Source organism: Bubalus bubalis, chromosome 11 (genome assembly GCF_019923935.1).
Source record: "Bubalus bubalis isolate 160015118507 breed Murrah chromosome 11, NDDB_SH_1, whole genome shotgun sequence".
NCBI classification, from domain to species: Eukaryota; Metazoa; Chordata; class Mammalia; order Artiodactyla; family Bovidae; genus Bubalus; species Bubalus bubalis.
Window position 1 is genome coordinate 71,159,107 of NC_059167.1, and position 26,623 is coordinate 71,185,729.

The following is a 26,623-nucleotide window of genomic DNA, read 5'->3' on the forward strand; positions in this document are numbered from 1 at the left end:
ATTTTTCACTTTAGATGCAGTCATAGTTCTGATTTAAGGGGGATTTTTGTTTGATTAGAATTTTAAATATTGCTTTCATTGAATCATATTATGTACATGCTGGCACATGATAGGAACTCAATATACTTCCTTACCTTAACTTTTCTTCTGTTTTTCGTATAGTTTCTTCTTCATAGGCAAATGCTCATTTAATCTGTCATGGATAACAAGGACATGGTTACTGTTGAAGAAAATGACAGCTAAAGAATCTGCCTTGGCTTTGCATAACTGTACCCAGGGACGAGGGAGCCTGCTGGGCTGCCTTCTACGGGGTCGCACAGAGTCGGACACTACTGAAGCGACTTAGCAGCAGCAGCACAGTCTTCTAGTCATCCATGTGGAGAAGGCAATGGCACCCCACTCCAGTACTCTTGCTGGAAAATCCCATGGGCGAAGGAGCCTAGTTGGCTACAGTCCATGGGGTCACTAAGAGTCAGACACGACTGAGCGACTTCTCTTTCACTTTTCACTTTCAAGCATTGGAGAAGGAAATGGCAACCCACTCCAGCCTTCTTACCTGGAGAACCCCAGGGATGGGGGAGCCTGGTGGGCTGCCGTCTATGGGATCAAACAGAGTCGGACACGACTGAAGCGACTTAACAATAGAGCCCATATAGAGCCCATAAATAAAGCCTCAAGTGGTTGTCTAGTGGATTTCAACTACTTTGTCATTTCAATATACTTAAAAAAATGAGGTGGTACCTCTAACTGTAACTATCCAAAGACCCAAATTACATTTTTCCCCCCTTAAATACACTTTCCATGATACACACTGTTGGAGGCCATTTATGAGACCTTAACTTTTAGATAGCAAGTTAAAGTGAAATTAAAATGAGGACAAATAAAAATTAGATACAGGAATCTGAAAAACTGCATAGTTCCTGTAACATGCTGGATAAGGAGGCTCTGTTTCCAAACACTGGAAAAGTAAGGAAGATGCCCTTTAATTTCTTTTTCCTTCCTTCCTCCCCATTTCTCTTCCATCCTTCCTCCCTCCTTCCTTTTCTTCCTTCCTTTTTTTCCTTTTAAATAAGCTGTTTATTTTTCACAACCCCCTTCTCAGCAGCTCCTTCTCTCCATCTTTTACAGGCTCTCCCTAACAATAGGGAACAGGTATAGCCGCCTCCCACGGGTGTTGCACATGCGCAGAACTTCCCGACCCTGTAGCCGGCACATCAGACCTGATGAACTGCGGCGTGGCGGCAGTGTTCACACAGTGCAGAGGTTACGCAGGTTAATGCGAGACGCCTCTGTGAGGCTGGTGGTCATCCAGGGATCAGTACCCCCTGGAAGTCGGGCTCTCAGAAGGCTGCGTGGATCCAGTTAGGGAAGGTTCTAGGCCTGGAACGCCCACCACAGGAGTGGTTCCAGTGGCAGTGGCAAACTTCAGACCAGTTTATGGGTCAGCATTCCTGGAGGATGTGGCGCTGACCTCAGCAGTTTTCAAAGGCAACAATGGCAGGAACCTCCTTCAGAAGTTTCTTCCAGCTTCTCTTCACAGTAATGAGGTAACGCTATCATTTTTCCCTTTGTAAATGAGTGTTGCTATTGGAAATGAAGGTTGGTGCCACCTGAGTGGGTTCCTCCTGCTGCTGCTAAGTCGCTTCAGTCGTGTCTGACTCTGTGCGACCCCACAGACGGCAGCCCACCAGGCTCCCTCGTCCCTGGGATTCTCCAGGCAAGAGCACTGGAGTGGGTTGCCATTTCCTTCTCCACTGCATGAAAGTAAAAAGTGAAAGGGAAGTCGCTCAGCGGTGTCTGACCCCATGGACTGCAGCCTACTAGGCTCCGCAGTCCATGGGATTTTCCAGGCAAGAGTACTGGAGTAGGGTGTCATTGCCTTCTCCGAGTGGTTCTTACTGCAAGGAATTTGAGGACATCCTCTTCTTTTATTTGTAGTACATCAAGCGGTCTGTGCATTATCAATCTGCCCTTTAAATTATGATGGGAACACAGAACAACACCTTCCTGGGTAGGGTGGAAAGTCCTCTTTTGTCAGGTTTATTTTATCTGTCAAAGGAAAAGAGTAATTCTTTTGAAATTCATTTTTTGGGGTAGTGATTTGAAAGGGAATAAACAATATTTTAGTGATAAGCTGGTATCTAAAAATCTAATTTCACTTGAAATTATTTAATATGTCAAGAATTATATTTGTAGAGAGTACAGCCTATTCTTGGAAACATTTATGTTATTAAACATTGGAAAAAGACAATGCTGCCATTAGATAGTATTCAGGACTAACTGATGAGTGCTGACTCTTTTAGCAAATATGTACTTTGATAAGACTTGCCAGGCAACTTGCAAGTAAATCTCAATGAATGCAGGTCAAAGTACTGTTGATCAAAAAAAACTTAATGATACTGTAAACCATTTTGGACATTATCTTTCATTCACCCCTCTATCCACTCCTCTATCTATCCATCCATGCAACCACTCATGCTTTCATAGTTCAAAAACAAATTATCAAATAATAATTTTCATGCCTTTATTTACAATAATAAATCTACTCTTTTAGGCAAAGTTACTACTTTTTTTTTCTGTTGAGAAATATACATGAGACACAGGACAAAGTCCCTAACAAGTGTTCTCTAAATATTGTGTGAATAAATATCTAGGCAGTAGAAATGAGATCAATTAGTTCATATTATCTACAAATAGCTACTTTAAAATGATTTTCATCTAAAATTTCCTTATATAGTTTCAGATTCCATATAATTGCTTACATCCATCTAAAAAATGAATCTACCTTGTGATAACATATTTTAGGAGGAATTTTACCATCTTGATGAAACAGAGACATGAGGACTAAATGATGGTATAGTTTGAGAATTTTCAGCTATTTCAACAGTGTTTTCAGAGTTTTGATTAATGGACCAATATCAGCCTGGAGGTTGTATTTCCAGTGACAAGCCATCACAATGTTGTAATTATCCTGCAATTAAATAAATAAAATTTAAAATGTCTATCATAGATTCTTCTTTCTCAAAGTTTATTTAAATAATCGGAATGAAGACTTAGATACATTGTATTCATAGAAGATACAGAATTGAGAGAGATATATGAAAACATGAAAGTGAAAGTGAAAGTGAAGTCGCTCAGTCATGTCCGACTCTTTGCGACCGGTGGACTGTAGCCCACCAAGCTCCTCCGTCCATGGGATTCTCCAGGCAAGAACACTGGAGTGGGTTGCCATTTCCTTCTCCAGGGGATCTTCCCGACCCAGGGATTGAACCCAGGTCTCCCACATTGCAGGCAGATGCTTTAACCTCTGCGCCATCAGGGAAGCCCCCTATGAAAACATTGGACCCATCAAATCACTATGGGATAAGACCAACACAATGAAGTTTAATAGTCACACACACACAATGCAAAGTAAGATATGTAAGTATGTAGTCTTGCATTTTGGTTGACAATATCAACTAGAAGAATACATCTCAAGATTATCTCTTTTTAAAAAAAAACTGAGCTCTGTACTAATAAAAATTGAAAACTAATATTTATTAATAAACATGTTTGTTATACAGTCATTTATAAAAGTAAATATTCAAAAGAGAAAAGTACTCTAATCATGATACAGTCACTTAATGAAATACCATGCATCATTAAAATGAAACTTACAAAGAGAGTTTCCAATAACATGGTAAGATGCTTATGTATATTAATAGTAGTAAAAACCCAGATTGCCAGTTGGATGGCTTAACCTAAAGAAGCAATTAAGATGCTGTGCAAATTAAAAATTTAACAAATATGCATCAAATACTATCTTTGTCTTTCTAATATGCACTGTCTCTTAGTTCTACTTTTTGCCTCAATTTTTATACTGGATATATATTATTATAATTATATGAAAATTTTAAAATCGGTTACAGTAGTAGTAGATTGAGGATACCTGGCTTGAAAGCAGTTAATTCTGATGGCTAATGACAATCATAGTTTGTTGAAAATCCTGTGCTTTTCGTGCTTTAGCTAACTTAATCCTTACAACAAATGTGAATCCACTTAAGCCTCACAACAACTATATGAAGTATATATCATCATCTTCATTTTAAAATTCAAGCTTAAAGGCCAAATTATTAGTATATGGTAAAAATCATACTCTGAAAGTTAAACGTGAGCCTACAGTGAAATTTATAATAACATCATAAATTGTGATAAGATAATATATGTAAAGAACTTGCCTCAGTACTAATAAGTATTAATAGAAAGGCTTATGATTACATTGGACGCACACACACAAAGGTTTTGGTGGTAGTGAGAGGTCTGACATACTCATTTTACAATATTTTAAAGAGTTGTATGGTAAATAAAGAATTTTTTTGTAGTTTCAAAGGATTGTACTGGGAGAAATTCTGGAAATTAAAATTTCCATTCAATATAAAAATCCTAAGATATTGGCTTACTTAGCTCTTTTTTTCCTAGAAATATTAAAGCACAGTCTAAATGATCATGTATCAGAATATTACATAAAGGAAATTTTATGTTGTATAAAGATTTTGTGACCATTTATTTAAAATCTAAAGTTTTTTAATCCCAACATCCTATAATTCAGTTATATTTTATCTTTCTTAATTCTTCATTATTTTCCACCTTCTTCATATGTCCTGTCAAGAAGTGCATCTATTCCTTTACTGCTTTATTTCAATGTAGGCACTTGTTATAGGAACTAAATGAATGTCCTCTTCACCTTCACGGCTAGAAAGTTTTAAACCTTATTGCAGATTCGGTTTCAAATACCCATTACAAGCAAATCTGAGTTTTGGATGAACCTGATAAGATGGATGTTGTCCAAAGAAATCAAATATGATCTCCTTTGCATGTGATGGGGCAGGTGGTGTCTCAGAGGCCTGCTCTTGGGCAATGATTTGGATTTGGAGCCAAAGCAGGCGGAGACAATTAGCAGAGGCAAATCTTAGGGGTTTCCAAGGTCAGTACACAAGGTAAACAGTCTTGGAATAGCTGCCAAAGCCAAATGGAACAAAACAAGGAGGGTGAGCCATTCTCAAAGCCAAGAGGGAAGAAAGCAAGAGCAGATAATTTCTGAAACGGCTTACAGCAATGGAATAAAGACAAGCGTGGAGAACTTCTCCAATCTGGATTTCAGATTATGTCATATCCACAACCTTAGGAACTGTGGTAATGGCTGGGAGAGGCAGACACCAGAGTGCACACTAAATTGATACCATCAGGCAACATTAATTTATTAAAAAATATTTAATGAATGTGTCTTATGAGTATGGCACTTTGCTAAATACAGTGAAAAAAAAAAGTATAGATTTTTGTCTCAAAGAGCTTAGTTTATAAAGGAGTGGAAAGTGTGAAAATAGATGTCATGCCTAAATTAATTGGTAAGAGAAAAAAGGATTTATTATTGCCTGATTGTGTAAATAGGCAAGTAGGCAACTATGCAGAAGGCAATGGCACCCCACTCTAGTACTCTTGCCTGGAAAATCCCACGGATGGAGGAGCCTGCAGTAGTAGGCTGCAGTCCATGGGGTCGCTGGGAGTCGGACACGACTGAGCGACTTCACTTTCACTTTTCACTTTCATGCATTGGAGAAGGAAATGGCAACCCACTCCAGTGTTCTTGCCTGGAGAATCCCAGGGACGGGGGAGCCTGATGGGCTTCCGTCTACGGGGTCGCACAGAGTTGGACACGACTGAAGCAACTTAGCAGCAGCAGCAGCAGCAGGCAAATATGGGGGAAGAATGCAAATAATTTGGGAAAAAAATTTCCAAAAGATGTTGCATCATTTTTAAACTTTCTAGTTCAGTATAATTCTACTCTTAAAATGAATTTAATTTATGAAAGCAAATGTACTCAGTAATAATTCAAAAGCATTAGTGTGAGAAGAGCACTGGCAACCAAGCCATGCCCTCTGTGTGAAGTTTCTAAAGATCAGAGTGGTTGAAGGACTTGTCCAAATCACAGAGCAGTTCTATTTGTGGGAGTTCTATTTGTCTGATTAATAGTCATTCTCAGGAAATGATTGTTCATGTAAGTCTATATTAACTAGTGGTAAACCACTTTTTGTTAAGCATTTTTATATCCTCATTAAATTGCACATGACATAGTTTGATAAGTCTGTTGTTCAATGGCTGAAAGCACCATGACTGATAAACTTACTCAAACTGATGCATGAAAATTTATACAACCCCCAAACCATGTGTGGCTGAGTGATGTACATGCTAACGCTGTGTGAAAATGTATTTTGGATTCTATATTATTTCTTCTGGTTGTTCCCTCTGATGTAGTATTAGAACATGCTTTATTACAAATACTGTATCCTTCTAATCAAACACTGGTATGGATCATGATAGCCAACTCCTTTCTACTGCCTTTACATCATGTTGTTAAGGGTTCTGCTGTGACTCAGTACTAATGCCACACGATGATGCTGAAGCTTTCATTCATCTGTGATGCTCTTTACATATCTTTTTAAGAATCACTGGGGAACTAAAAATGAAAACTATGATCTACCTTTGGATATATCATAGTTTTTGTTTTACGATATCTAGTTTTATTTATAACTGTTTTAAAACTTGAACTTAGAGGGCAAATAGCGCCATTTTACCTGGGTTTGTAAGAGAAATCTCAGACACAGAAAAGTCAGAGTGAGTTAATAACAGAAACACCAAAAAATATAGCTTCCCCCCTCATAAGCTCCTCTTTCCCAATAAGTATGAAATTTATAAAGTTCAATAAAGACATAAATTCTTTGTAGCCTTCATTTTAGCTAGTATAAATAACTATTTGCAGAACCAGCAAGGTTAGTTAAAGGAAAGGGGTTATTAAAATATCCAAATCTGCCAATTCAAAATAATCTTGAGATTGAAGGTTTTTTTTTTTCCCAGAAATTTTCTTAGACAACACTTCAATACTCAAAAACATATGGTGTTTACAGTTTTACCCACAGGCCATTTTTCCAAAATGACTTCAATGATGGGCAATCAGAGGATTTTCAGAATAGGTTTCATTTCAGAATTTTATTTCCTCTATCCCTTTTCTCACTCTTAACTCTTTGCTACTATCATTGTATCATCTATCGCCAAGATAAGTTAATAAGTTTATTAGGTTGTAGGAGTAGTAAAATTGCATGTTTTCTTCAACAATCTATATGAAGCAGAAGTGAGCTACTTATTTTATTCATACATATAAATACACGAACATATATATGCATATCATTATATATGAAGAATGGTTCTCTCTCCATCTGTATCTATATTCCACATAAATCTATAAATGGATACTCATTCAAGGATGTAGGACCAATTATACTGTGTGTGAAAAATCTGGCACAACATTTTAGCTGTAACTACTCACAGCAATGGAGGGCAGTTTGCAGAAGTGCTTAGTTGCTTAGGGCTCCAGTATCAGTAAGTTATGGAGAAGAAAATGGCAACCCACTCCAGTATTCTTGCCTGGAAAATTCCATGGACAAAGAGCCCGGTAGGTCACAGTCCATGGGGTCCAAAAGAGTCAGACAAGACCAAGTGAGCATGCACGCATGCACACCCTAGTGAGTTAACATTCCAGGACAGACCCTCAATCAGTATGGTACAAGAATTGGTGGATAAATAGTCCACCTTTCTCATAGGCTCACTGCAGTGAAGAAATTTTAGGCTGTATTTCACAGTCTCTCAGAGGGTTCCCATCCAAGTGGATTCCTGTTTGTTTACAGAGATATCGTCCACACTGGCACACCTTTGTAAGTGTTCCTTCTCCCATTTTTTCTCCTTCCTCACAGTACTTCCTGGTTCATCTCTCAAATAAAATACTTGCATCCAGATCCTAGTTTTCTTCTGGAGGGATCTAAACTGAGACCCACTATAGTAAGCAAATGAAAATGGCACTGCTTTGGTACAAGCAGCCATACATGCTCTGTGTCCTTTTTCTGCCCAATGAGGCTCCTCTGAACCACTGCTGAGCTGATCATTCCGTTGTATGTGACGTGGAAATCCCTGGGACACACCTGACTCTAATGGTATCACTTAACGGGTTTTTAGTATTTATCTCAATTCTTAGAACTTGCCCTTGGTTACCAGAAGAAACTTGAAAGCTGTGGTGTGTGAGTAGAGGCCTTTGAAGTAGCACGTTTAGGCTTTCTTATGATAAGTGAATTGTATTTTCTTTTTTGGTTAAAAGTATAGGTGGAATCTTCAAACCATTTGCTTAGATAAATCAATTAAGGTCTCTGGGCTTCATCTGAAAAACACATTAACTTTTAATAAAAAACAACTAGGCCAGATGGGATTTCTTTTTTTTTTTTTAGTTCCAAGATGCATGCTTTTTAAATTCTTCAGGATATCCAATTTTAAAAATTTTAACATACTTTTTTATATTTATTTTTTCTAATTTTAACATCAATCTGTGCTCATTGTAGAAAATTTCAGAATAACAGGCAATATTAAAGTAGAGAACAAAAATAATATTTTTTCTTTCACTCTAAGATTCTACTTGTATATATAGATATAAATCAGCATGTACATATAAACACACACATATATAAATATATACTTAAAACATTAAGACCAAGTTTGTAGCTTGTATTATTTGAAAAACTGAACTCTCTCTCACAATATTTTCCAATATTAATAAACATTCTTGAAACCATTTTATCCCATAATTGACATGATCCTTTTTTTCTCCTTTTGAACACTGACTCTGTTGCTTATGTCACCATTACATTCAAAAGTTGCAGAAATCTTTGTATCTCTAATTTGGAATAAATCCCTAGACATAGGTTTGCTGTTTACAAGGTTAGGAGCAACTTTATTTCTCAAAACATTTTGTCTTCCAGAAAATCAGCATATTCCAACTACTAATAGAAGCATATGAGTGGACTTTTAAAAAATCATTCTAATAGCTTTGAAGATAAAGATTAAAAAGTAAGCCCCATAATTAATTGAGTTTTAGAAACTATGCCCAGTGTTTTCAAGAACTACCTATTCTAAAACAGTCACTGGGAATGCTGCTCAGAGCTGACTTTGCTTTGCTTTTGCTGTTGATGGAGGCCACAATTTAAATTTAGTGTTCTTTCCTGGAGAGGACCCAATTAGACTACACATCATAAAAACATCCTGGGCTGATAAAGCTGTGGTGAAGGGTTTCTTGTTCACAGGATTTTGTTCATGTAGGAGGAGACTGAGTTGGCATGCATTCTCCTTGACATAGAGAAAGAGAAATGGAAGGGTGACCCTTTGCTTTTGGGCAAAAGAAAAAAGAAATCTTAGTGTTTCAATAGCAGGTGGCTTAACATAAACCACAAATATGGAGTTAGAAATATTTCCTTCACTCTGTAGAAAAAATACTGATATCTCATTTGGATGTTTTCTTTTTTTATTGCAGTATTATGCAAGGAAAGTGGTACTTGAAAAGCCATAATCCATTGCTAAAGGCATTAGTTCCCTCTTACAGATCAGGTGCAAATGCAGTATGCTGTGGAAGACATGCTACATTCTTTAATAAATAGGGTAGGATTGTGGTCCACATGAATTTCAAATCCTAGAAATTTTCAGCTGAGACCTGCAGTGAAGATAGAGATTTAAAACTATGCCAGGAACTCAAAACGCAGCAAACACAGTTCATTATTAGAGACACTTTCCTACATGAGAATAAACTTACTAAATGAGTCTCTCCTTTCAGTTAGGTATTAAGAAACAGCTTAAGTGCATGAAAAAATATTCTGTGGTATCAAAAAGCATTTGAATGTTTTGGCTGAGACATTTAATAGCCACCTTTTCACAGACACTCAGGGATTTTCAGCAATTGGGTTAGAACCTATAGGTGCATGTCATGTGGTTACACAGACTCTGCAGGCCTCAAGCACTACCCTCTAAACCTCAGTATTTTGTTTCTCTGCCCTCCTTCCCAGGGCTGCTCTGTTTATGTATGTGGGAGAGGCCTGTTGAGTGTGGCTGATCTCTCCCAGCTGTGGCCTCTCCACTCACCCTAATTTCTTTCTCCATAGCTCATTTGGACCCAAGCAGTGGTGAAATTGCTGACTGGTGAGTGTGTCCTGCCACAAAAGACATAGGCAAGACACAGCCACAACCAAAGGAGCATGAAGGATGGAAAACACCATCTGGACCGTACAATTTAAAGAGCATAAACCCTTCTGGTTTTTTTTTTTTTTTTTTAATTTAAGAAAAATCAGCCATGCAGCCTTTTGTTGCTTTCTGCTGTGGCCAGAAACCACTTAGGTTGCAATCCTCTGTCAGTGAAAGAAAAAGTCTGAAGGGACCACAGGATATGCATTGCCCTCTTTTCAAGTTTTATGCACAGCTTTTTTTGGCTCACATCTCTGTGGACCTTTCCTCTGCTCAGAGCATAGAAAGTGGCTCCCGACTGTACATCTGTCATCGATCATACTGAGAGTGCTCACTATGCTCCTTAGGGATTTGTTTTCCAGTTGTTGGTAGACAAGGAGAGTTTATTATTTTCTGTTTATATGCAGCCAATATCTCCAAAATGAGCAGACCACTCCAGAGAGTCTGTGTTCTTGTACATTTAGGGAAAAAAGTACAAAAATGCCTCTTTTGGATTCTTAACAAAATTTAGTCATTCTTTGGCTTTTACTCAGTAATGAAGATCCAGAGTTATGTTGTTACATTTGAATAATAGTATTTTATAACAGACAGTTATAAAATGCAACAGATCTGGTTGCATTTATTTTAATTGACTATCAAGACTTACTCTCTAGCCACGAGGGAAACTAGTGGTTTTCTGAGTGATGTAGGTTCATTACAAATAGTATTGGTCTCTGTTAAGGGAGGTCAATATAGTATGTACAATGCTATATCTGCTAAGGATAATGTGGGACTAGATCCAGCTCTGTCACAGATTAGCTGTGTGACTTTAGGCAAGCCACCTAGTCTCTCTAGCCTCAATGTCCTCATCTGTGAAAGGAGAATTGAGATCCTCTCTATGTCTGCAAATCCAAACTTCTTCCTGAATCTTTAGAATGCAAGTTGAGGAGGAAAACAGAATTAAAAAGCTGTCAGTTAATGATGCTTACTAAGTGCTAGCAACATGGAAGTATACATGAAATACTCTACATGTACTGTTCATTGCAATAATTTAAAGAAGTTCAGTTGCAAAGTTGTGTCCAACTCTTTGTGACCCCATGGACTGCAGCATGCCAGGCTCCATTATCCTCCACTATCTCCTGGAGTTTGCTCAAATTCATGTCCACTGAGTTGATGATGCTTTCTAACCATTTCATCCTCTGGCACCCCCTTCTCCTCCTCCTGCCCTCAATCTTTCCCAGCATCAGAATCTTTTCCAGTCAGTCAGCTCTTTGTATCAGGTGGCCAAAGTATTGGAGCTTCAGCTTCAGCATCAGCCCTTCTAATGACTATTCAGGACTGATTTCCTTTAGGATGGACTGGTTGGATCTCCTTGGAGTCCATGGGATGCTCAAGAGTCTCCTCCAGCACCACAATTCGAAAGCATCAGTTTTTTGGTGCTTAGCTTTCTTTATGGTCCAGCTTTCATGTCTGTACATGACTACTGGTAAAACCACATTTTTTTTTTAAAATATTATTTTATTTTTAAACTTTACAATATTGTATTGGTTTTGCCATATATCAAAATGAATCCGCCACAGGTATACATGTGTCCCCCATCCTGAACCCTCCTCCTTCCTCCCTCCCCATACCATCCCTCTGAGTCATCCCAGTGCACCAGCCCCAAGCATCCAGTATCGTGCATCGAACCTGGACTGGCAACTCGTTTCATACATGATATTTTACATGTTTCAATGCCATTCTCCCAAATCATCCCACCCTCTCCCTCTCCAACAGAGTCCATAAGACTGTTCTATACATCAGTGTCTCTTTTGCTGTCTTGTATACAGGGTTATTGTTACCATCTTTCTAAATTCCATATATATGCATTAGTATACTGTATTGGTGTTTTTCTTTCTGGCTTACTTCACTGTGTATAATAGACTCCAGTTTCATCCACCTCATTAGAACTGATTCAAATGTATTCTTTTTAATGGCTGAGTAATACTCCATTGTGTATATGTACCACCACTTTCTTATCCATTCATCTGCTGATGGACATCTAGGTTGCTTCCATGTCCTGGCTATTATAAACAGTGCTGTGATGAACATTGGGGTACACGTGTCTCTTTCCCTTCTGGTTTCCTTAGTGTGTATGCCCAGTTTTGACTATACGTACCTTTGTTGGCAAAGAGATGTTTCTTTTTAATATGCAGTCTAGGTTTTTCATAGCTTTTCTTCCAAGGAGCAAGTGTCTTTTAATTTCATGGCTGTAGTCAAGTAGGTACTACTGTTATGTCCATGTTATAGGTGATGAAATTGAGACTTAGAATATTTATGGAATTTCCTAATGGTGCAAGAGATAGAGCTGGAATGAAAGCTCAAGTTTCCCTGATACCAAAGTCTGAGTCTTCATAATTGTTGAGCTCTTGTTAAGTACACAGCAATTTCTGTACGTTATCCCATTTAATCTTCAAAATAACACTATAAAGCTGCTCTCGTCATTCCCACTCTGCAGATAGAATTGTAGCTTAAAAATCTTTGAATCCTACCAAGAGTTACATGGGAGATGCTGAGCAGGAAAGCCAAGATACATTCCTTAATCAGCTTAATTCCAGAAACCAAGTCCTTTCTACCACACCAGCTGGATGCCTGGACATACCTCACTGTTGGATAATTAGGTAGCACTTTGTTTACTTCAAAATTTTGGATTTGACTCTAGATTGGCACATTCGAATTCATCTGGCCAAATGTTAGGTAATGATATGCAAAATGTTTATTTTCAAAATCTTTGGACAAGGCAATAGAACAAGTTTGGGTTAAGCTCCAGATCCCAAACAAAATCTTGGAGGACCTATAGGATTGATGGGGGAGAGTCACTAAGATCAGATCCATACTGCTAATTTTTATAAAGTAGCCTTTTAAAAGATAATTTTACAGTTCAAAATTCTCTTTGGAAAAGAAAAGTAGACACTATCTTGAAATCTGGAGAATATCATAAAACATCTGATTTCCCTTCTTTTTTTTAACAACATTTTTTGATAAAGTCATGAATATAAGTGGGTAGTGCATATTAGGATCTTTTCAATTGATTATTATTAAAGAGAGGTTGAAGATGAGGATATAGTCTGTTAGTATCAAGTTGAACGTGGCTAGTTTGTCAGTAAGTAGAGTGACACTTGACTAGTATTGTCCAGTGTTAAGTTACTTCAGTTGTGTCTGACTCTTTGTGACCCTATGGACTGTAGCTCACCATGCTCTTCTGTCCATGGGTGATTTCCAAACCTGGTTGATCAGAAGCATTTGGGAAGTGTTAGAAAAAATCCAGATTTCCCAGCCTCCCTCTAGTTATATTGAGTGAGAATTGCTAGGATGTGTGTCCAGGGCATCTACATTTTTCAAAAGCTTCCCAGATAGTACTGAGGTGCAGGCAGGTTTGGAGAACCACTGAGTTAGGTTAGAATCTGAGCTTTCAGCACTCTTTTGAAGAAAGTCTATGACTAGGAATAGTGATGCTGTTTCTGGCTGTGTTCCTAGAACTTCGATGTCCTACGAAGGTAAAAGGAGAAAATTCACCAGGAAATGTTAAGATGCCACTTTGTAAAATGGAGGCCTGGGTCACAGAAAATCTCGGAAAGTTACTTATGATTTTCGTTTTTGCTTTACTCTAAAGCATAATTCTTCTCCCACTATTTTTTCTTTTGAGGGAATAGACACTGTAACTGTTTAGTCACTGCTTTATATTTTCTGTGGTTAAAGGAGAACTGGAACAGAGCAAATGTCTTGCTTTTCAATCTGAAAGTTTGGAGGATGCCTTTTATGAAAAAACTTGGGTCAGAATGTACTGTAAGGAAAAGAAAACCTTAGTTTTCATGAATTCTCTTGAGCAATATGTTTTAGAAATGCATGCACCATATATCAGGATATTTTAGTTTCTTTAAAATCATACCACATATTTTGACATGCTCTTAATGTAACAAAGCACATTGGTTCTAAAGGGTAAACATTTTGGTATTATTAATTTGCTTTAGATTTATAATGTCTTTTCTATTATGAATATAAGTTGGGTTTTTTTCCATATTCTTCTCTTAGTTGCAATTAAATAGTTTTGCAAGTGAATTTTTTTTTTTTTCATTTTTGAAATGATGGGAAGGTCAAGAATTATACTTGGGTCATTGTGTGAAAAGAAAAAAATAAGAATTTCCTGTGGACTACAAAAGAATGAATAAGTTTTAACAAAATGGAAGGAGAGACCAATTGTGTAGATATTTAGGATAAAATCAATTTCTGGGAAAAACCTTAAAGATTGTAAATTCTATATGTTTTTTTTTAAATAATAATGTATTTCATTTACAATAAAACTTTTTTTACTGTCTAGCTAGTTATTTCTAGGATTACTTCTTATCAATTAAATTAGTCAAGAAAGTACTAAAGGCAGCTCTAAGACTTTTTTCCCCACCACTTTTCTTGATGTTAAGAATTTGATTTAGTTGATATGTGGGTAGTTTTCTAATATTTATATATTCTAAGATTAGCATCTGATTTATGTGTGAGAAATGTATATTAGGCTTTTTTTTATTTGTTTGTTTTAAAGTAAAGAGAATATCAGAATATTGTGAGTCTATTCCATTGATTTCAGAAAAAGAAACATACCTGCAGCCCAAAATGCCACCAGAAGGACATGGGCTAATGACTGTGGGTCTGTTTGCTTTTGATCATTTAAGTTCCGTCATGAAAGAGTTCACTGGAAGGAGTATTAAAATCCAAACTGAAATTGTCATTTAAAATCAGGTTCTTGGGTAAGGTGGAAGGGTAGAGATTGAACTAAAAGTTGAGTATAATGTAACATTGATTTAAGGTTGAATTGTATTTTATGCTTTCCGTGAGGCCATTTGAATCAGCACATTTCTTTGGATGGACTGTACTTTGTTTCCAAGGCCTGTATCTGCTCACACTTGGTTTGTGTGGCGATCACAGCACCACTTTGGGCATTCTTCGGTATGTGTGTGTGAGAAATGTTGTCACTAGTCTGCTCCTGTCTTTCCAGTTCATTCACAAATGAGCTCACTACAGGGCCCTGAGTCAGGAAAGGAAGTTTTACTCTGTTGGAGCCATTCTTGTCTCTATTCCTGAGCAAAGTGACCCAAAGATAATGTTCTCCTTTGGCTCAACAAAATTATGTCCCTTTGCATTATAGAGTTTTCTTTCTCTAAACTTAAAAAAATTTTTGATATGAGTTCCCGTGCAATCCAACTGGCCTCACTTTGTCCTAGGGTCACATGCACAAATACCATTACTAGCATTTATGAAAATATTTACTAGTATTTAAAAAAATATTTACCAAGGGTCCATAGTGTGTTCGTCTAAAAGAAAATTCATCTTAGCCACCAGTAAAATAACTTACTAATTTACGTTCTATGACTGCAAATAATATTTTCATATTTGGAGGACAACCTGGAAAAAGAAATGATGCTACCTAATAAATTCTGATCAAACTTATAATAGTCTGATATAATATAAGACAGTGAATTACTCACTGTAAGGAAGAACACTGAATGAAATGAATGTAAGGTTACTTCAACTTTTCAAGGACAGTCTTTCCTTTGTGTTGTCTGGATGACCAGGCACCTTCTAACCTGTATACAAATTTCAGCCACAAGTGAGCAATCAGCACTTTCTTAACTCACACCCTTTGGATATGTTCTAAGTCCCTATTGAGGACATGGTTATTAAGCTAATATCTCAGTGAAGTAAACAAGCCTATAGATTGTGGAAATGACAAAATTAACACGGGCACAATCCATCCAACTCTGAGTTGAGCTTGTTTTATTGAGTTGTTTTGCACATGAAGAGTCTGCTGGGCTGCGGTTATAGTAGTAGCATTTTTGGTTTTCTATGAATTAATATTCCAACAAAATAAATAAAATTTCACTTTTTCTGGAAATATCACACATGTATAAAGTCAAACCATTACCAGAAATATATACTGATAGAAGCTTACAGAGCTCTCTGGAGAGAGAAGTATTTGTCAGAAAAAAAAGATGAAAAAGGAACCTCAATGTTGTCTGTTACTTAGAACTCTGAGGAGGAGTTCAGGCAACAATTCAGGCATTGTTGAACATTTTATTTTATTACTTTATTCTTTATTTATTTTCCCTTCCAGTTTCATTCAGATATAACTGATATACAACACTGTATAAGTTTAAAGTATGCAGCATAATGATTTTGACTTACATGTGTTATGAAATGATGGTCACAATAAGTTTAGTGAACATCTATCTTACATAGATTCAAAGTAAAAGAAAAAGAAAAAAATTTCTTCCCCATGATTGGAATGCTTAGGATTTACTTTCTTCACAACTTTCATATATAACATACAGCAGTGTTAATTATATTCATCATGTCATACATTACATCCCTAGTGCTTATAAGTGGGGGTTTATACCTTTTGACTGTCTGCATCCAATTCCTTCTCCCCTGTCCCCACCTCTGGTTACCACAAATTTCATCTTTTTCTATGGGTTTGTTTATTTGTTTCTGAAGTATAATTGAGTGATTCGATATTTCTGTGCATTACAAAATGACCACCACCATAAATCTGTCCTTTTATAATTCTGGTCTTGGTACATTCTAAATTATGTGTCCCTTTTATTTATCTACAAGAATAGACTTAAAGGGAGTTACTGTGTACATATATATGTGTGTGTGTGTGTGTGTGTGTGTGTGTGTGTGTGTGAGTCTGTGTGTGTGTTTATGGATCCCTGAGTTTGTGTGTTTAATTAGGTCTATTAAGAAGGGCGGAGAAGGCAATGGCACCCCACTCCAGTACTCTTGCCTGGAAAATCCCATGGATGGAGGAGCTGGTAGGCTGCAGTCCATGGGGTCGCTAAGAGTTGGACATGATTGAGTGACTTCACTTTCACTTTTCACTTTCATGCATTGGAGAAGGAAATGGCAACCCACTCCAGTGTTCTTGCCTGGAGAATCCCAAGGATGGGGGAGCCTGGTGGGCTTCCGTCTATGGGGTTGCACAGAGTTGGACATGACTGAAGTGACTTAGCAGCAGCAGCAGCATTAAGAAGGGAGTCATCCTATACTAACTATAGAGTTATTAGGCAGTGAATGAGTCTGGAAAGTGGCTTTTGGACTTAATGGTTAGAAAAAATTTTTTAAATTATATCCTATCACCACAGAAATAAAAGTAGAGCATTGAGATGATTTGAAGTTTGTGAAAAATGTAGAAATTAATAAGTGTTAGGGAGTCCTGCCTCTTTAATGGAAACAAAGCAGATGGATAATGTGGCCAAAGATTCAGAACTATATTTTTCACTTTCAGCATTTGATTTTCTTATTTTTGGTGTAGCAAATTGTTGTGGTTGATGCGGGAGTGTTGCTGTTAATGTTTAATGAAACATTTTTTCCCTTTAAGTATGTGATTTTAGAAGATTTGCTACATGCTTAGGTATTATTGTACTTCATTGAGAAGCCAAAATTTTTTCCAACAGAGTGCATCTGTGATTATTATATAATGGAAAAGAGGTAATTGGCAAAATTATGTTCTTCAATAGGCCTTTACTGAACAGAACTTGTTGCTTGTATAGCCTCTTCTCTGGTAGAAGTTTTAGTGGGAAATCAACCATACTTTACTTGGCCTACTTATTTTAGCAAAAATATATTTTTTGAGTGATTACTGCTAAGAGGAAAACTTCTATAAATAGTGACCCTACTTGAAATTTTATTCATAAAGGTCATATATATATTTGAAGGAAAGTATATGCTAAATACATTTCCAATCTGTTTCTGGAGGTGCTTGCCATGTATATTATGCCATATTCATATGATACAACCCACAATAATCATAACTTCCCTTGTACTCACAGCACCAATGGATTTTTTTGGAAATGGCAACCCACTTCATTATTCTTACCTGGAGAATCCCATGAACAGAGAAGCCTGGTGGGTTATAGTCCATAGGATCACAAAAAGTTGAACACTTTCTGAGCAACTAACACTTTCACACTTTCAAAGGAAAGTTACAAAAAATTAACTTTCTCTTTGGGGCCTTGTGCATTTGGAAATGTTCTTCAAGTCTGCTTTAGGTTTTGTGAAAGCATACCCTACTTGGCTTCTACATAATCACTTTCTCTTCTTGCTCCACAAAGCTCCACAAAACAAAGTTTTGTTTCCAAAACACTCTTGAAATTAAAAATCAGATTGAAAATGAAATAATTATGGTCACCTTGTACAGGGCATTGGTTCTGAGGTGAAATAGCATGTAATTCTTCTAGGGGATTTAAATAAAAAATTTATATCTCCTTTTGAGGAGCAAATAGGAACACCAGAATACATGCCTAAACCTTGAGAGCTATAGTAGGCAGAGTAACGGACCCTCGCGATGTCCGTGTCCTAATTTCTACAAACTGTGAATGAGTTACCTTACATTGTGCAGGCACATTCAGGTTGCAAATAAAAGTAAAATTATTAATCAGCTGGCCTTAAAAGAGGAAGAGTATCCTAGATTATTCATGTAGGTCCAATGTAATCAAAGCAATTCTTAAAAGTGGAAGAAGGAGGAAGAAGAGGTCAGAGTGATGTAATGCGGGAACTTGACCCACTCTTGCTGGCTTTGATGATATAGAGGGAAGGGTCATAAGCCAAGAAATGCGAGCAGCCTCTAGAAGCTGGAAAAGGCAAGGAAACAGACTCTCTTTTAAAGGAAATGAATTCTCTTAGAGCCTCAAGAGGAACAGAGTTCTGTTGACACAAAGTTTAGCCCAGTTGGACCCATTTTAAACTTCTGACCTACATACAGAACTGTAAGATAATAAATCTGTGTTTTTCTATGCATTGTTCTTGATAATTTCTTACAGCAACAATAGAGAAGACATGTGAAGTGTTAGATTCCAGATCTGACTTTGTTGATTCATTTCTCTCAGGTGTGATATGAGTGGATTATGGTTTAGCAAGGCAAGGGTGCTAGAGTTCATCTTCACCCCTCCAATAAACAGCACATTCTTAGCACAGAGGCATTCAGAGCTGATGAATATGTCTTTGAGACTTACGTGAGTTTTTCCTTAGCTACATGCTCATAAGATTGGAGGAACTGCATGTTCAATTTCTTAATAACTTTTGGAACTGCGTTTGGTAGTTTCACTTATACCAAATGGTAGGGACTAAATGAATTATCAAAAAATGTATTTTAATTTTAAGCAATTTTACCCCATTTTGTAAACTTATGGGTGGCTAATTGGAGGTTAAAAGCAACTCATTTACAAGACCAGCAAGCTCTCTTTTAGTTGTGAGCTGTGTAAACATAATGAGGGAGGGAGAGAGAAGGAAAGAGAAAGAAACACTTTTTATAAGATTTGTCATTTAATATCCTAACTCAGTCAATGTTAGTGGAAAAAGACTCAATCTTGCAGTATTGGTTGAAGAATAGTTTTGCTGTCAAAAACTTATATTTGTTCTCGCTGACTGATTTGGGTAAGCTCAGTGGGAAGGTAAAGTCAGATAAAGTTGAGATTTGACTGGTTTTGCATGACCAATAGTCTTTCCAATTTAATAAAATAAATAGTGCCTCTATGTGTGCTTAATATATTGACATTATCTATACCAGAATGAATTATTTTTGAAGGAAATGCAACATTATTCTGACATCATGGTAAGGAAGATTTGTGGGAAAAAAGCAGTGTGTTATCATCTGGATTCATTATATTAAATGCACAGTGTAAAAAGCTGCCAGGATTAGCCCAGGTTGGGATGATAGTCCTGTCTTGCTGTTCTTTTATGATAACGATATCTCACTGTAAGCTTATGAAAGGAATCTAATGTAAAACTGTAAGGTTGCAGAAAAGCATGGTCATTTAAAATTTTCTGAATTTTTAAGTCATTAGTTCATTATGTGCATCTAAATATATCTAAATAATTTTCTTATGGTGGTTTTGTAAATAAATAATATCAGACTTTTTAAAGTAGATTTACAGAAAATGAAATAATTTTCAAGTTTTTCAAAGTTATATTTAGGAAAGTGTGTCAAGACCATCAACAGTGGTGACTTGGCATATGTCAGTATTTTAAAGTATTTTTTTAAACATTGCAAACTACAAATTAAGAAAAAGAAAAAAATGTATATATTAATACTTGCCAAGTATTTTAGCTTTTCTAAATAGGCAAAGAAATACAGCTGGGGCACTGGCTATCTAGAGGGAATATGAGGATCAGACAATTTACTTTGATATTTTGTGGCTCACTGACTTCTTAGAAATTTTAATGAAACCTGGGGTACCTTTCTTGTAGCTTCCCAGTGGCTCAGCAGTAAAGAATCTGCCTGCCAGTGCAGGAGACATGAGTTTGATCCTTGAGTTGGGAAGATCTCCTGGAGAAGGAAATGTCAGCCCACACTAGTTTTCTTGCCTGGGAAATCCCAAGGACAAGGAAGCCTGTTCATGGTGGGCTATAGTCCATGAAGTCTCAGAGAGTCGGACATGACTTACCAACTAAACCTCAACAATGGTACATTTCTTGGAAAAATGTAAATACATGTCCTCCATTTGTATATAATATACTATCTCAGAGAGTTTATAGAATCCATGAAGTCCATTCATGAACCTTCCAAGGTTAAGAACCTATTCTTTAAAATATTGTGGCTTTCTTGCCTGGACTTAGACACTAATACAACCAACTTGAACTTTGATTTCTCAAGAGACTTCAAGAGGAGTGGCGGGGGTTGGGGGATGGATAAAAAGGGGAAAAAAAGGTAACTGTGAAGTAATGGATGCTAATTAGCTTGAATATGTTGATCATTTCACAGTGTATATTTATATGAAATCATCATTTCCCCAACCAGATTTATGAGTGAAATTCGAAGTAGGTATGAAAGAGCAAGAGGAGTACCCAGTAGTATTTATTGCTGTGTCATCCAGGCTGGTGGGGTTACATGTACAGAGAATCTGGCAGGAGATTCCAGAGGTACAGGAAGAGGTCTTGAGAACCTGAGTACTGAAGTTCTGGGCAATGGATCTAGAAGATGACTGGTCAAGTGGAGAAGGTGGGGAATAACTAAGTAATAAGCACTGTGGCTGACTTGATCTTGAACCTTGATCTTTGGAGGTAGGCAACTTTCATGCATTTTCACTAGTATTGGGACAAAAGGCAAGCTAGATTGAGCTCACAAGTGAGAACAAGCCTGCAATCTGGTACAGGTAGAAAAGCAGTGGTAATATAGGCCCCAAAGCATGGTAAATTTTTTTAGAAAATCACATGTGTTTCTCTATGTAGTCTATATGTATGTGCTGTGGTTAGTCACTCAGTCGTGTCAGTGCTTTGCAACCTCATGGAGTAGAGGTTGTCCTCCAGAGTAGCCCTCCAGGCTCCTCTGTCCATGGCATCCTCCAGGCAAAAATACTAGAATGGGTTGCCATGCCCTCCTCCAGGGGATCTTCCCAACCCAGGGATCAAACCCAGGTCTCCTGCATTGCAGATAGATTCTTTACCATCTGAGCCACCAGGGAAGCCCTGGTAGACAAGAGGTACCAAGAGATAGACAGGAGGAACCAAAGTACATCTATATTAGTAGGCAGATTCTAGCACGATCTAAAGTCACTCTGTGGAAGTCTTCCAGATCACTCCTCTCTCCCTAATCAAAATCTTCAGTAATGTGATTGAGAAAGATTAGTTTGAATCCTGGTAAAATTTCTGATGACCTTTAATGATCTTCATCTTTGCAGAAGATTTTCTGTGAATTCCTCAGAAGTTTCTTCAGGGATTCATGTTCTCAACTCCAAGACTTTGTGGCTGTCCTTTGATCTTGTTCTGGCATCAGCCCAAATGTGGAACTTCACCCATTTTTTATTTTAACTTCACATGGACATGCTCACACATGCACACTCAAATATTCATAAAAGTCCACATGTCAAACAAGGTTTTGTGGTATAGAGTTAACTTTACTGATGGTTTGGGGATATGAAGGTTTAATATATTTTAGCTATTCAGTTGAAAGCAAAATGTTCAAAAGTCTGTATGATAGACAAATGAGCACTGAATCTAGCCATTTTGCTCCATAAACCAAGCCATAGACTAGGAAATGGGCTTGTGCTTGCCCACAGGAAGGGTCACCTTTTAAAACTTGTACAAAGACAATGCACCATCTACTTACCAACACTGTTACTGAGCTTATCTAGAAGTAGTATCTTTCCTGACTTTATTAAGGCTTCACATAAGCTATAGGGCTTCTCAGGTGGTAAAGAGTCTGCCTGCCAATGCAGGAGATGCAAGAGACACAGGCTTGATCCCTAGGTCAAGAAGCTCTCCTAGAGAAGGAAATGGCAACCACTCCAATATTCTTGCCTGGAAAATTCCATGGACGGAGAAGCCTGGCGGGCAGGCAGGCTATAGTCCATGAGGTCAAAAAGTGTCAGACACAACTGAGCATGCATGCAAGCATATAGCAAGTAGCGGCTCTGCCTGTGTTAGAGTCTTTAGGCCACTCTGCCAAACTGCTCAGCCATTCTTGTGAAGAGTCCCAGAGGCAGACTGCCTAGATTTGAATCCTGTATCTGTCACATACAGGGCTTTTGTAGTGACTCAGGTAAAGAATCTGCCAGCCATGCAGGAGACCCAGGTGCTATCCTTGGGTCAAGAAGATCCCCTGGAGAAGGGAATGGCTACCCACTCCAGTATTCTTGCTTGGAGAATTCCATAGACAAAGGAGCCTGGTAGGCTACTCTGGAGAGCAACCTCTACTCCATGAGGTTGCAAAGAACTGACACGACATGGGGTTGCGAAGAGTCAGATACAACCATGTGTCTAACACTTTCTGCCACGTACTTGTTGTGTGATGATGGGCAAATTATTTAAACTATCTGTATCTTATTTTCCTCATTTGTAAAATAGGAATAATAAAGGTCCTACTTACTTTATAGGTTCATTATAAGGACTAAATGACACATAAGCATGTAAAGTGCTTGAAACATTGTCTAGCACATAGTGCTCAATAAATGCTCATCACTAATATTCTCCTAAATATGTCATTTTATGCAATGACTGATAATATTTTATTCACATAGTAAAATTTCTGGTAGTTTTCATGTTACTGACAGAATAAAGTTCCCACACCTCAACCTGACATTTAAAGTCCACTCACCACATCCATTTAGTGATGTACCCTCTTTGACATGTGATAAAGCCTTCACTTTAGCTACAGTGGTTTGCTCACAGACAGCCCTATCTTCCTATGTTCATTCACAACTCTAAGCCCCGTCTTGTGTTGCTGAACACACCCAATAGTACAATTCAAAGATTCATTCGTCTCAGAAGACACTTGATAGATGCATATGAAGGTCAAAGAAACTCACTCCTCAGTGGTGAGTGAAAAAATGAAGGAATAAAAGGGAAAGCCACAACTTCTTTAACTGGTAGTAAATGAGAATTTAAATAAAAGATTTTTACTGGGACATTTATCACCCTTGAATACAATACATAGTATGTCTGCTTGTAATTGAAACTACCTGGCAGATACCATATCCAGTTCCCTTTTCCAAACACTTTTCACCTAAAGTATCAATGTCTTTCCCAGAGATACATGATTAAAATGAAGATTAAATGAGGATTAAAGCATCTAAAATATAAGATGTTACAAAGAGTGACATTTTAGGCTGTAACGGAGGTAGAGTGTATAATTTTTTTCCAAGTTGCCTTCAAATATCACCCTTTGGGCTGTTGCTTAATTTGTCAGAATATGAGTATAGTTTGAATGTTAATTAATGAAAGAAGAAAATGTAAAAGATAAAAGGGGAAGGGCACCCTGACCCCTAGTGTTTATTTTTCTGCTCATCTTCACTGGTGGTGGTCACACTGCTACTTCCAACTATTTAATTGGTCTCTTTTCCATCCTTATGACCTAGTTCTTTCTGCCTTGTGACTATCACTTTGGTGTGAGAGAGAGGCTAAATGCCATTGATTTCTTTCTTTAATTTTGGTGATTATTTCCACACCCAGAGGAAAAAGATCATCAGAGAAGCAATCTTAAAAGCTGCTAACAGTCTGACAAGGTACTCGCATGGATATACAGCAATGGAGAAGTTTTTAGGTGCCCATGGGTAAATGAAATCGTTGGTTTAGCTGACCTTTTGCTTCTGAAGTTGGCATCCCAGCAAAGTGTCATAGAACTAAGCAGAAGGTCTTTTTGTTCTGATGGGAGAGATGCAAAGCTATGCCACTCCTTGAAAAACACTGAGCTGGAGGGAGGGGATCTACGTTCCACTCTGAGCTCTGTCATTAGGTCTCTACGGTGCTCTGCATCTTAGTTTATCATCTGTAAAATGAAGGGTCGGTCATTGAAGTACCTGCTGAGCATGAGGCATGGTTTTAAGTGCTGGGGATTTAGCAGTGAGCCAAACTGACAAGATTCCTTCTCTTGGGGTGCTGAAATAGGAAGCATGCAAGGAATGGAGGCAGTCAAAAGACTCATATATTGATGCAAAAGAAGATTCCAGCTACTGATAGTGGCCGTGAAGAGAACGAAACTGAGTGGAGTGTTAGAACGTGACTGAGGGTGGATTGAGGGGGGTCTCCATGGAGACTGGCATGTATGCTGTGATGGAATGATGAGGATGAGTTATGATATAGGGAAGCAGGGTTCAGAGAGAAGTCACAGTTGGTGCAAAGACAGACTTGAAGGCCAAAGTTAGGTTAGTGTTGCTGCTGCTGCTGCTAAGTTGCTTCAGTCATGTCTGACTCTGTGCGACCCCATAGACTGCAGCCCACCAGGTTCCCCTGTCCCTGGGATTCTCCAGGCAAGAATACTGGAGTGGGTTGCCATTTCCTTCTCCAATGCATGAAAGTAAAAAGTGAAAGTGAAGTCGCTCAGTCGTGTCCGACTCTTAGCGACCCCACGGATTGCAGCCTACCAGGCTCCTCCGCCCATGGGATTTTCCAGGCAAGAGTACTGGAGTGGGGTGCCATTGCCTTCTCCATAGTGTCTTTGAGGGACTGGTAAAATACCAGAGTGAAGAGAGAGTGGCAGAGAGATGGGATTAAAGAGAAGTGCGTGGGCCAAGGAAGACCTTGTTGACACTGTAAGGTGTTTGAATTTATTCTTATCATATAAACCCATTGAATAAGTCTGTCCAATAGAAATATAATGCAAGACACATGTAATTTTAAATTGTCTAGTAACCACATTGAGTAAAAAGAAATAGATAAATTAGATTCAATAATGTATTATTTAGCTGAATATATTAAAAAGACTATCATTTAAACATCTAGCCACTTAAAATTATTAAAGAAATATTTTACACCCTCTTTTTGGATTAAGTCTTTGAAATTCAGCGTGTATGTTACATTTATAGTGCATCTCAGTTTGGATGCCAAATTTTCATTGCAGATAATTGATCTGCATTGAGACTTTACAAAATTTACAATTGAAATAGCAGATTCACATATCCAAGTTGTTCCAACCATACGTAAATGCTTTCCAATAATTGAATCAAGCACCAGTTTTTAAATTTAGAATAATTGAACTTAAATAAAAAATTCATTCTTCAGTTACACTAGACACTAGTGATTAATAGATGCGTGTGGCTAGTGGCTGCAATATTGTACAGCTCAGCATTGGAGAGTTTTACGCAGGGAGAGACAAGATGTGATTTGCTTTAAAAGGATCACTGGTTGCTGGGGGAAGAACTGACTGTGGCAGAGAAAGCATAGGTATAGGGAACCAATTACACAGAGGTCAGCAGACATTTTCTATGAAGGGCTCGATAGTAAAAACTGGCCAGATAGTATAAATATTTTAGACTTTGTGGGCCACAGAGTCTCTGTGAAAGGGTTGTATAAGTGCCATTGTTACATCAAAGCAGTCATGGGCTATACATAAAAGAAGAGCATGACAGTGTTCCAATAAAACTTTATTGATGGGCACTGGCTTATGAATTTTATATAAGTTCATGTCATGAGGGGTTATCAGTCTTTTTATTTTTTATGATCATTTAAAGATGTGAAAACTATTCTTAGGTTGTAGGACATACAGAAAGAAGTGGCAAGCAGAATGTGAGTTGCAGTTTGCTGACCCTCAGCTCAGGGTGTTTTGGCAGAACCCAGGTGAGAGGGGTTGGTGCTTGGAAGCTGAAGGGTGCAGCAGTGGGAGGAATATGGTTCCCATGGTACTGGGCTGGACTTTCTGATAGTTTGGATGTTGGGGAAAGGAAAGGGAAAAGTCTTAGGAATGAAGGCACCAGGCTTCATTTTGAGCCTGACCAGATGATTTCTAAAGTTCTCTTTAGCTCCAACAACTTGTGATCTATGATTTTTAGGTGGAATCCATTTTTGACCAGAGTTTGGAACAATATTCTTCCTCTTCCTTGAGTGGATGCATTCCAGTGTCTGGAAATTGTAAACCTGGGGATTTTCTGTGCTAAAGGAGTGTTATATATTTTAGCTCTTCACTGACAGCCCCATTAAGCCATTTTATAACTTTTAATTTTTGTGTTGTGGAATTTCATGCATCTTAAGACACACTTTTGTATGCATCAGCAGTATGTAGAGCTATGATCCTGTTTAAATACATTAAACTTGCTTGTTT

General features: G+C 37.7%; 1 long non-coding RNA gene across 5 annotated transcripts in view; it reads left to right on the plus strand.

Annotated features, from left to right (window-relative positions):
* The first annotated feature begins 1,151 nt into the window (after window positions 1–1,151).
* The window catches only part of LOC112587869, a 224,504-nt gene continuing 199,032 nt past the window's right edge, over window positions 1,152–26,623 (plus strand). For 4 of the 5 annotated variants that reach the window (XR_006542894.2, XR_006542897.2, XR_006542896.2 and 1 more), the window contains exon 1: window positions 1,152–1,547. This is a non-coding gene — a long non-coding RNA (uncharacterized LOC112587869). The remainder of the gene's footprint in view (window positions 1,548–26,623) is intronic. The other variant, XR_003112393.2, reaches the window with a different exon arrangement.